The sequence below is a fragment of the Phyllostomus discolor genome, chromosome 3 (genome assembly GCF_004126475.2).
Source record: "Phyllostomus discolor isolate MPI-MPIP mPhyDis1 chromosome 3, mPhyDis1.pri.v3, whole genome shotgun sequence".
NCBI lineage: Eukaryota > Metazoa > Chordata > Mammalia > Chiroptera > Phyllostomidae > Phyllostomus > Phyllostomus discolor.
Window position 1 is genome coordinate 118446456 of NC_040905.2, and position 9229 is coordinate 118455684.

The following is a 9229-nucleotide window of genomic DNA, read 5'->3' on the forward strand; positions in this document are numbered from 1 at the left end:
TGTACATCAAAATGCTGCAGGTTCGATCCCAGTCAGGGTACATGCCTACGTTGTGGGTTTGATCACTGGCTGGAGTGTATACAAGAGGCAATTGATCCATGTTTCTCTCTCACATCAATATTTCTCTGTCTCTCCCTTCCTCTCTCTCTGGAATCAATAAACATATCTTTAGGTGAGGATTAAAAAAATAAAGTCAACATATATTTCCAGGTTCTGTGACCCAAGAATACATCTTTATTCAAAAGATGTAAAATCCAGGGAGCATGCAGATATCTGAAGAAGAAAAACATTGTAGTCACTAATTCATAAAAGTTTTGAAAAAAATTAAATTCATTAAGTTTAATACCTTTGCATGCTGTGAGCAGAGTGAGCATGGGAGCCTTTTTCCTCTCTATGTCCATCTCTAGGTCTTAAGAGCAGAGTGCCAACAAGGCTTCATGCCACATGTATCTCCTTGCCAGATATTTCACGTGCATTGACTAAAAGGCAGAATCTTTTAATGAGCTTCCCCTTCAGCTCTTCTTTCTCCTTGCTCCCATGCCTGGATCCTAAGACAGGGAAAAAGATAAAACTTGAAAGTTAGCAGCATGTTCCAGACCATGACCTGCCCTGGGAGGCACCATGAATAGCTGAGTATATGGCCCCCTGGAAGTAAGGCTTGAAAGCCACTGTCTTTTTTTTTTTTTTTTAAGATTTTTATTTATTTATTTTTAGAGAGGGGAAGAGGGAGAGGGAAACATCACGTGTGGTTGCCTATCCAGCGCCCCTAGTGGGAGACCTGGCTCTTAACCCAGGCATGCACCCTGACTGGGGATGGAACCCATGACCCTTTGAGCGAAGGCTGGCGCTCAATTCACTGAGTCACACCAGCCAGGAAGAAAACCATTGTCTTTAAGTTAAGCAGAATAGCCCTGAAAACTGGGGATTAATGAAGAGTCAACAATATTAAGCCCCTACTCTGTCTCAGTCATTGAGGGTAGTGATGGTCCCAGCCTTCATGGAGCTTACAATCCTGAACCTGTTCATGATACTCTTGCAAAATGGACATTAAATAACCTCCCAGGGTGCCACTGAAAGCCATCATCCAAAAGTCTACACTTGGACTGCACTCTAGCTTCTACAGGAACAACTTCTGGAAACAGATATTTATTATGACGTCACAGCTGCAGAAAAAACAAGTTTTCTTTAAAAAAAAAAAAACCTGATGAATGGTATTATCCATTACACTGTGATCCACACAATTAGTATCCAAAAGGAACGTTTGTCTTCATTCAATCACAACAAAAATCAAATTACATGAGCTTCCCCTACCCCTTAGCTGCTTTGGAAGCACAATCTCTATTTTGCATTGAACTGCGGTTGTCCAGTATGATTAAGTGGTATTATAAGGCCCAACTTGGCTGTTCTCTTGAGCAATTTTCTAATGGGATAGGAGCCTTCCTGGAGATGTGATGCAGGGAGACATGATAAGGCTTTGGAGGTGTAGTGTGTGCTGAGGATCCGAGAGAGAAGGAGAGAGGGTTCTCAAAAGTCACATACTGGGTGAAGTATGTGAAATGTTGAAGTGAAGTATCTGTGACCTTTTCCTTGCCTCTACTGACAGTTGCTGGGCTCTCACCCTCTGGATCCTGGGCCTCCTGGCTCCACGCTTCCACCTCTTCTACCCAAGAGATAAAAAAGGGTTTGGGTCCTGGGAATCCTGCGAGGAGAAACATTGGACTGGGCTGAGGACCCGAAAGAGAGTAAGGCTGCTTCCTCAGTGTCCCACACTTCTAGGCCACTTGCCTCTAGGGCCAACAATCCCTCTTTGCACAGACTACAGGGTCCAGGCCGGAGGCCCGGCCCTCACCGAGCGCGCCCAGGTGGCCATAGGTCTCCTACTTCACGTCCCGGTACAGAGCCCTCTGTGCGGGCCGCAGGCACCCCCAAACCTCGGTGGGGGGTGGGTGGATACACGGCCACGTCCGCTAGGTTTACAGCCCCTGAGCGGCTTTCCCTCCTCCGCCAGTCAGGCCTCACCGGGGCACACCCTCCGGGAGCGGGACCCTGGCAGCGAAGACCTGTCAGTACTTCGCAAAGAAAGGTTCCCAGGATTATGGAAATGCTGGAGCTTTCCCGGCTTTCCTCAGAAGAAGGCATCAACGGCTCACAGTCCTGTCCGTAACCAAAATTGCGCCTCTGCGGCCTCAACATCCCTACCGCTTCCTCCTCGTTCTTTCCTACCTGGGAAGAACGGGGACAAGAGGTTGGACTCACAGAGTAAGAAACCAGTCGGTGGTGTGCGTTGATTGGACAGCGTCGGCGGACGGGAAGAAGGGAGGCTGTGATTGGTTTTGCCAGAGCGGCCTCTTCGAAAGCTGCGAGTGAGGGAGCGACTGGTCCGGAGCTGGCGGGTTCTGAGCGGCGGCAGGCTCTCTTGATTTGGCTTTCCCAGGCCTGGAGATAAGAGAGGGGTTCCCGGCCGGTTGAAGCTCCTCCCTTCTGATATTTACTTGAGGTCCGGAAGTCCGGGACTTGGAAGTGAATAAAAGCTGAAGGGCTAAAACCGAGGTGGATGGAGCGGGGAAGGAGAGTTGGGGGAGTCTGCCCGAACACCGTGCCCTGGGGACTCAGGTGCGGTTAGCCCTAGCCTGCTGTGGGAACAGCTTTCCATTGAGTATTTGATTTGGCCCATGCTCAGAGGTCACAAATGCCGTCCCTCTTTCAGGCACAGAACCCGAGCGATAGAAAGGCCAGGTCACTGATCACCAAGGCAGAGTCAGATTCAAAGTGTTAGAAAATAAAATTTAGCCGAGTAAACTTGAAGATATAATTGGCTTTATTAAGCAGTTCATATATCCGGCAGCATCCCATCTCGTAACTAGAAGGGCGCTCCAAGGTGTACAAATGGAAAGATTTTATAGGAAGAAAGTTGGGGCAGGAGTGCTCTTAGCGAGGAAAAAAAATTATTTTGAGGCCTGCAGATATTTTTTTGTATGAAGAGAAAGGATATTTTTGTGTGTTTTTATTTCCTAGATTGCCTCTTTTGGTGGGGTGGGAGGATGGAGAAGGGTCCCCCACACAGGTTACCTTACTAGTGTTGACCAGAAAATTCCATATTGGTTGAGCAAGATTATGTTTCTGGGAGAAGTTGAAACTGCAGTTAGATTAGGTATTAAATCTAGGTTTGATATCATGGACTTTTAGCATGAGTGTCGCCATTTGGGGCCTGTGGTTTTTTCTTTAAACCTGGCTCCCAGGTTTAGCTAACTGCTTAGTGTAGAACCCTGCACAAAGTAAGTGCTTAATAAGTATGAATTTATAGTTGTAATTATGAGGAGGGATCCAACAAACCAGAATTTATTTACATATTTTTTAAGAATTTATTTGTTTATTTTTAGAGAGAGAGGAAGGAAAGGAGAAAGACAGGGAGAGAAACATCAATCAATGTGTGGTTGCTCTCACATGCCTCCTACTGAGGACCTGGCCTGCAACCCAGGCACATGCCCTGACTGGGAATTGAACCAGTGCCCCTTTGTTTCACTGGCTGACACTCAATCCACTGAGCCACACCAGCTATGGCAAGAATCTTAAAAGAACAGTTCACTGAAGCATAAGGCAGCCTCCACAACAACACCAGCTGGCACACAACACAGATGGGTTCCTAGAACACTCACTTAGCCGGGGAAGCCTGTACTACAAGGGGCCTGTGGTCCAGAAGATAATTCCAGGTTTCGCGGGGGTCTCTCATATATTTCTGTACCCGGCCTTGATCAGAAAACCTACGTATAAATTATAGCTCATAAATGAATGATAAAACTGGGAAATGAATCAGATAATCTCTTAAGATTGTTTTTTCAAGTATTTCTAACCAAGTATTCATAAGAGCAGAGAAGAAAAGTTCCAACACTGACTGGTGTGGCTCAGTGGATGAGTGCCTACCTGTGAACCAAAGGGTCAACAGTTCAATTCCCAGTCAGGGCACATGCCTGGGTTGTAGGCCAGGCCCCAGTAGGGTGCCTGAGACAGGCAACCACATACTAATGTTTCTTTCCCTTTCTCCTTCCTTTCCCCTCTAAAGATAAATAAATAAAATCTTTTCTAAAAAAAAAAGAAAAGTTCTAGAAGTGTAACAAAAAGCTGTCCACCCCAGCAGTGAAACCACTTTGAAGACATAGTATGGCTTTAAAATTCATGTAAATTTGCATACTATTTTATAATATAACCAAATTCAAAAGAATATGTACTCAAAAGTAAGTTTTGCGAGTGTTGAACACTCTTATACCACTGGTAGGGTATAAGTTGTTACTACCACTTTGGAAAACTGGCAGCATCTACTAAAGCTGAATATATACATACACTATGACCCAGCAGTTTCACTCCCAGGTATATACCTAACAGAAATGCATACATATGTTTACTGTAAGACATGTGTGCAAATGTTGACAGTAACACTAGTTGTAGCAGCCAAAAACTGGAAACTATCCACAACAGTAAAATGAATAAATAAATTATAGGATATTCATTGAATGGAATACTCTTCAGGTACGAGAATGGTCTACAACCACATGCATAACGTGGATGAATCTTGTAGACAAATGAGTGAGAGAAGCCAGACACAAAATAGTATATATAATTCCATTCATATAAAATTAAGAAATGGAAAACTAAGCCAAGCGATTAAGAATCAGGATAGCCCTAGCCAGGTGGTTGCATTGATGGGAGAGACCTGGTTCTTCTTGCTGATGCATGTAAAGAATTACATATCAGCAAATCTAGTAGTGTGTAATCAGTTTATTAGTGGTCCGCTTCCATGGAAGAGAACAGGACCGGGTAGAATAGGGGGTGAAAGGGAAAGTTTCAGAGTAAAGCAAGGTGAGAAAAGCAAGAGCGGCTGAAGGCCAGGGTGGCAAGCCCCTGGGCAGCCTAAGGCCGGGTGGCCAGAGGCCCTGTGGCCCGAGAGCCAAGAGCCTCCTGAGCCCCCAAGAGAGAGAGCATCCTGAGCCCCAGAGAGAGAGAGAGAGTCTTTTGTTCTCAGGATTTATATAGTTGGTGGGATAGGAGGGGAAAGTTACATATCGATTAATGGGTAAATGTGGTGCCAGGTGCCAGCTTTCCTGGGAGGATGTTACTACCCAAACTTAGGTATGTGTGGGAGTCTGTTAGCCCTAATTCTTATCTTGCTCCAGACTTCATTTGGTCATCTTGTTGTAAAACAAATACGTGACAGGAGGCAGTTAATTAAAATTGGGGCACTTTCCAAAGTTATTTCTGTGAGCATCAGGGACCCTCTCCCACATTCAGGCCTTGGGATGAAAGCACAGTTTCAAGGGCTTTCTTTCTTGCTAATATAGTGTTTCTTGTGATATTGAAACACCTGGCGATATTATCAGACCAGGCTCAGGACTGCTGAGTTAGCGTGTGAGACTTGTCTCCTTCTTCCTCCCTGCCTCGGTTTACTATTTATTCCACCTAATTGGTAAAGGGTGTTTCCTGGCAACCAGGGTGCTAAATGCTGGCCAGTGACAGTATTGCAGTCTCAGAGTTCTTCCTATGCTGTCTCCTGCTTCAGTTGAAGCATCATCCCAGCACCAAAAAGGTTATGGGTTCAATCCTCAGTCAGGGCACATACCTAGGCTGCATGTTTGATCTTGGGCCAGAGTGTGTCCAGGAGGCAACTGACTGAAGTTTCTCTCTCACATCAATGTTTCTCTTTCTAAAGATCAATGATCATGTCCTTGGGTAAGGATTAAAGAAAAAAAAAGGATCAAAATATGTTACTCTATTGGCTTCTAGGGTATTTACTAATATTATGTTTCTTGATCTAGTGTTATTGCTCAGATGTAGTTAATTTTGTGAAAATTGTTTTTCTCTTTATTTAATTTTAGAGAGAGGGGAAGAGAGGGGAGAAAGACAGGGAGAGAAACATCAATGTGTACTTGCTTCTTGAGCACCCCCCATTGGGGACCTGGCCCACAACCCAGGCATGTGCCCTGACTGGGAATCGAACCGGCGACCTTCTGGTTCACAAGTCAGCGCTCCATCCACTGAGCCACACCAGCCAGGTCTATAAATAACAATTCTTACAAAAGAAAACAGAGATCTCTCAAAACATTTGAAAATATAATATTAAAAAAAATTTAGATTTTATTTATTTTCAGACAGAGAAAGGGAGGGAGAAGGAGAGGGAGAGAAACATCAATGTGTGGTTGCCTCTCATGTGTCCCCCCCCCACCACCCCAGGGACCTTGCTCAACCCAGGCATTTGCCCTGACTGGGAATCAAACTGACAACCCTTTGGTTTGCAGGCCAGCACTCAATCCACTGAGCCGTACCAGCCAGGGCTGAAAAACTATTATTTCATATTATTCCTTAGAGTAGAGAATGTAAATTAAAATTACATGATAATATTTTTCACCTATCAAATGAGCAAGGATTAAAAAGTTTGTTGATACTCCTATTCAAAATAATACCCTCATCTCTTTCATCCACTCATACTGCACTACTTCCTGATATTGTCTCCCTTTTCCTTATAGCCTCTAATCTCCATAGGGGCAAGGACATTGTATTGTGCACTACTACATCTCTATCTTCTAGAACATTACATGGCATTTTGCAGTTGCCCAAGATAATTGTCAAATGAGGGAATGGATGATACACTGTGTTATTAAAGGCGTATGTAGAGGAACTCCTGTATATTGCTAATGATAGCATAAATTCATTCATTCACTCTCCTTGGAAAGCAATTTGGTAATAACTATCAAAATTACAAATATAACATTTGTGTAATTGTTTATTGTTTATTGGGTACAGAGTTTCTATTTGGGGTAATGAAAAAGTTTTAAAAATAGTGGTGATGGTTATAGAACATTGTGAATGCACTTTATATTTAAAAATTGTTAAAATGATCAACTTTACCAGAAAGAATCACAATTTTGCACCCTTCATAGTAATTTTTAAAACATACTTATTTTGCTTCCAACCATATTTCTTGAACACCACTCAGGATGTGTACAAAGTATCCTGTGAGTATAATATTTATTTTATTTGCAAGAATGACTCATTGTTATCAGTTGACTCATTGTTAGCAGCAGGACCAGGAACACAGACTTACAGCATGGCAACAGCTACAAGCAAAACTACCTGATCCTGTTGTGGTATCTTTTCTTCTAGGGGCTTCTGCCTCTTTCCCAAATATATTAACATTAACTTTCAAGGCGGCATGGCAGCATTTTCTGCTTTTGCTTTCAGTGGTATCCTCCAAACCAATTCCTCTATGACTTTTTTTTTTGAGAGAAGGGAAGGAAAGGAGTGATCAAAAGGGGCATGGGTGTGAGAGAGAAACATCAATCTGCTGCTTCCCAAACATGCCCTGACCAGTGACAGAACTTGCAACACAGGCATGTGCTCTGAGCAGAATTGAACTGCTGACCTTTCACTTTGCAGGATGATGCCTAACCAACTAAGCCACAATGGTCAGGATATCTCTATATTGATTGTTAAGTTTTAATTCAAAGATAAATTAATAATACTTTTTTCTTTTTTTCTTTTTCCCAGTTTTTTTGTGTTTTTTTGTTTGTTTTTGAAGAGTACTGTCAGTGAGACACATGGATAATACCAGCAAATGTGGGCTAAGGGCAAATTTTTTTTAATGCTCTGTCATGTAATAAAACCTCTTTTTCGATTACAGTTTACATTCAATACTTTGATATTTTGTACCAATTTCAGGTGTACAACATACAAAGTGCCCCCTCCGATGTTTCCAGCACCCCATCGGCACCATACATACTTATTACAATGTTATTGACTGTTTTCCCTATGCTGTACTTTACATCTCCATGACTATTTTGTATCTACCAATCTGTACTTCTCAGTCCCTTCACATTTTTCGCCCAGTCCCCTACCCTGGCAACCATTAGTCTGTTCTATCTGTAAGTCTATTTCTGTTTTGTTTGTTCATTTGTATTGTTCTTTAGATTCCACATGTAAGTGAAATCATATAATAATTTTTTTTCTCTGACTGACTTATTTCACTTAGCATAATACCCTCTAGTACACTGTCACAAATGGTAAGATTTCATAGGGTTGTTTTGTTTTTTAATGGCCAAGTAATGTACATATGTACCACAGCTTTTTTATCCACTCATCTATTGATGGGCACTTGGGTCACTTCCATAGTTTGGCTATTGTAAATAATGTTGCAATGAACATAAGGGTTTATATATTCTTTCAAATTAGTGTTTGGGGTTTCTTCAGATATATATCCAGAAGTTGAATCACTGGACCATAAGGTCGTTCCATTTTTAATTGCTTGAGGAACCTCCATATTGTTTTCCATAGTGGCCGCACCAATCTGCATTCCTACCAACAGTGCATGGGGATTTCCTTTTCTCCACACCCTTACTAACACTTGTTGTTTTATTAATGATAGTCATTCTGACAGGTCTGAAGTGATATCTCATTGTGATTTTAATTTGCATTTCTCTGATAGTGATGTTGAGCATCTTTCCATATGTCTATTGGCCATCTGTATGTCCTCTTTGGAGAAGTGTTTATTCAGATCCTTTGCCAATTTTTAAATGGGATTGTTTGTTTTTTTGTTGTTGAGTTATATGAGTGCTTTATAAATTTTGGATATTAACCTCTTATCAGATGTATCACTGGAAAATGTGTTCTCCCACTCAGTGAGTAGTCTTTTCATTTTGTTGATGGTTTCTTTTTCTGTGCAGAAACTTTCTTAGTTTGGCCCTGGCTGGTGTAGCTCAGTGGATTGAGCACCAGCCTGCAAACCAAAGTGTTGCTGGTTCAATTCCCAGTCAGGGTACATGACTGGGTTGTGGGCCAGGTCCCCCGTAAGGAGGGTGTGTGAGAGGCAACCACACATTGATGTTTCTCTCCCTCCCTTCCCCTCTGTCTATAAAAATAAATAAAATCTTTAAAAAAAAAACTTTTAGTTTGATGTAGTCCCATTTGTTTATTTTTTCCCTTTGTTTTCTTGACCAAAGAGATATATCAGAAAAAAATATCACTAAGAGAAATGTCAGAGATTTTGTTGCCTATGTGTTCCTCTAGGAGTTTTATTGTTTCAAGTCTTACATTTAAGTCTTTAATCCATTTTGAGTTAATCCTTGTATATGGTGTAAGAAAATAGTCTAGTTTTGTTTGATTTGCATGTGTCTGTCCAATTTTCCCAACACTATTTATTTAAGAGACTGTCTTTACCCCATTGTATATTCTTGCCTCCTTTATC

The 9229-nt window shown here is 42.1% G+C and overlaps 1 long non-coding RNA gene across 1 annotated transcript; it reads right to left on the reverse strand.

Moving 5' to 3' along the window:
- Positions 1-211: 211 nt before the first annotated feature.
- LOC118499618 lies at positions 212-2620 on the reverse strand. The gene is made up of 2 exons (XR_004902120.1): positions 347-2620; positions 212-273 (listed from the first exon to the last, which is right to left on the reverse strand). It is a non-coding gene; the product is annotated as an uncharacterized LOC118499618 (long non-coding RNA).
- Between the last annotated feature and the right edge of the window lie 6609 nt (positions 2621-9229).